At 49.0% G+C, this 3,077-nt stretch overlaps 1 pseudogene; it reads right to left on the minus strand.

Moving 5' to 3' along the window:
- Positions 1 to 927: 927 nt before the first annotated feature.
- Positions 928 to 1,790, minus strand: LOC127232425 (PRELI domain-containing protein 1, mitochondrial-like; annotated as a pseudogene).
- Positions 1,791 to 3,077: the final 1,287 nt, after the last annotated feature.

Genomic DNA, 3,077 nt, shown 5'->3' on the forward strand with positions numbered 1-3,077 from the left:
GGCCCTGTTTCTGAAGTACAAGATGGCTTCATCAGCTAGCTTTCTTACATATCTCAGGACCTCCTTACCAGGAAATGGTACTACCCACAATGGACTGGGCCTCTCCTACATCAGTTAACAATCAAGAAAACCTCTTACAGACATTCCTACAGACAAATGTAATAAAGACTCAATTGAAACTCCCCCCCTCCCCGCCCCCAGGAATTCTAGGCTATGCATATTGACAGTTACTGTAAACTATGACAGCTGCCCATTTCTCCCTCATTCTCCCTGTCCTATTCTATCCCACCCAGTTTACTCCTTTAACCGCCCCCAGTAATCCGTCCAATTTTAAAAACTTGTATGTATTCTACTCTCCCTCCAATTTTAAAAATTTGGTTTGTTAGGCTGGAGAGATGGCTCAGTGGTTAAGAGCACTGGCTGCTCTTCCAGACGTCCTGAGATCAATTCCCAGCGACTCACAACCATCTGTAATGAAGTCTGGTGCCCTCTTCTGGCCTGCAGGCATGCATACTAATCTTTAAAAAATTTGCTTTGTTAGATAGGCCTCCGTATGGTTTTCATGTTCTTTTCCTTTGGCTTAGCCTTTTTTTTTTTTTTTTTTTTTTTTTTTTGGCCCAATCAAATCAAGTGTTTATTGAGTGCCTGTTATATGTACTCGGAACACATCAGAGAATGAAACAAGGAGCCCTGCCCTAGAGGAGCGCACAGTCCATGGATGACTTCTGCTGCGTGCTGCTGTGACCCGGGGCAGGTCACACTGTACCTTTCTGCCCAATGGGGTAAAAGGAGGCTGGGCTCAGCAGACACTGAGCGGGTGTGCTGCAGATGCGGACCAGGACACCACCCTGACCCACCACCAGATGGCAGAGAGGGCTGGAGGTGGATTTTTAATAGTCAAGTACAATGAGAAGGGAGAGGAGGGAGCTACACAAGCTGCTGCAGCAGCTGCTTGGTGGCGCCTTGTTGGCCAGGTCCTTGGCCTTCTCGGTAGCTGCCAGAGCTGTCTCCTTTGCTTTTTCTCTGGCCTCTTTGGCTGTCTCAACCAGTATTTTGGAAGGGGCCTCGCCTTGTAGCTTGGCCAAGATGTACTCAAAGCCTTTCATTGTCTTGGTCACATTGCTTTTGAACCGTGCAAGACCAAACTCCTGGACAGCTCTGGAGACGCCAAATAAGCTAAAGGAGACCCAGGCTTCCCGACGGATTTCCGTCCAGCCGCTGTTGTCAGGGTTCATGCAATAAACATACCGTTCTGCCACCACCATCAGCTGGGCGTGGTTGATGTTCCAGGTGAAGGTGGTCATGGTCTGATTCTGCGGGTCCACAATCGAGTCCTCCAGGGTGTACACTGAGTGGGCAACGTTGGCAGGAAACAATCGCTCTGCCCAATGTGGCATCCTGTTGGTCTTGGTCAGGAGTCTCCGGGATAGAAGCTTCTGGTCAGGGTCACTTCCCCGTGCACGATGTCTTCGGTTAAGACATGTTTGCTATAAGGATTCGGGTACCATTGCCAGAAGGCAGTGAACACTCGGTCCCAGGAACTTCGGAGCAAGCTCTGGCCCAGGAAATACTTCACCGTCCTCCTGACCCAGGTGGGCTCAGCATCAGGGTGAAGAGCCCCAGGGTGGGGGGCACGAGGCTTAGCCCACACCCGCCAGGCTTGCAGCTCAGTCTCCGCAGCGCCCTGCCCTGGTCCCTTGGCTTAGCCTTTTTATTGCTGTGATGAAACACCATGGCCAAAGTAATCTGGGGAGGAAATGGTTTATTTTGCCTTACAGCTTGTCATCCATCATCCAGGGAAGTCAGAGCAGGTATGGAAGGCAGGAAGGAACCCGGAGAAAGAGCAGATGCAGAGACCTTGGGAGAGTGCTGCTTATTAGCCTACTCCTCGAGGCACACTCACCTGTTAATCCCACCAAATGAGAGTAAAGACCACCCACCCATATTTATTGGTCAGATTAAGTAAGATTTATTTTCTGTCAGACAGCACTATTTCCCTAAGAAGGATTTGGGCAAATAGCATTTAACACAGGGGGAAACGAGGTGTATATAGCTCAAAAACTGAAAGACTAGGGAGTTTCCCAAGGGTTTTTGTAGCGCCTGCGCTACAATTTGTTCTACAAATCAGGTGAAGGCCTAGAGATTGGAATAAGAGACAAGACAGTGGGTCATTCACTCAACAGCAATGTTGGAATACCGAATGTTGAATGCTGTTTATTGAGGGGATGGGGTGGGCTTATATATACTGACTCACAGCACAGTGGAAGACAACGGGGTCAAGAGTATAAGTTTTCAGGCTTAGCCCCTCCCCAGCAGATATGTGTTAGCAAAACAGGACGAGTACCAATGACAACTCGGGTGTGTGTGTGTGGGGTGCAAGATGTTCCAGCCAGTTAGAGAGTAATGGTGAAAGGTAGACAAAGGAAATCTAAGCAATATTCATTAGAAATAAAGAGAGAGAGAGAGAGAGAGAGGGGGTGAGGGAGGGAGGGAGGGAGAGAAAGAGAGAGAGGATCTAGTGACCTCTGAGTCCCCCCTCTTCAGGACACTGACATGTGCTTTAGGTTTAGATAGAGGAAGAACTGGGCAGAGGGACAGGAGGTCTCTATGACAGAGCAGTCCTGGTCAAGGCACAGTCTGGTTGATCACAGTCTTAGTTTTATTTCTTCAGGGTAATCCAAAGAAGTCCTGTTGGTGGAGGGGACAGCTGGTTTTCACAAGATGAACTCTGCTGTGGGTAGCCTTGTGTTGGGGTGGGACTGAGGGTGTGTGGAGTGGGTGCCTTTGTTTATTGTGAAAGACCCTGTTTCTGGAATCCAAGGTGATTTGAAGTTTAGGGCAATGACTGACATTTAGGTGCCTTTGGGCGTCAGAAACAGGACTTGCGTAAAACTGCCAATAGGATACATCCCTCGTCTGAGAGGAAGGAAGATCAATTAAGAAAGTACCTCCATAGAATCGGGCTGTATTTTAGCCTGTAAGGCATTTTCTTAATTAGTGACTGATGGGGGAGGGTCCAGCCCACTGTGGGTGGTGTCACCCCTGGGCTCTCTAAGCAGGCTGAGAAGCCATAGGGA

The sequence above is a fragment of the Phodopus roborovskii genome, unplaced genomic scaffold (assembly GCF_943737965.1).
Source record: "Phodopus roborovskii unplaced genomic scaffold, PHOROB, whole genome shotgun sequence".
Classification (NCBI taxonomy): Eukaryota; Metazoa; Chordata; class Mammalia; order Rodentia; family Cricetidae; genus Phodopus; species Phodopus roborovskii.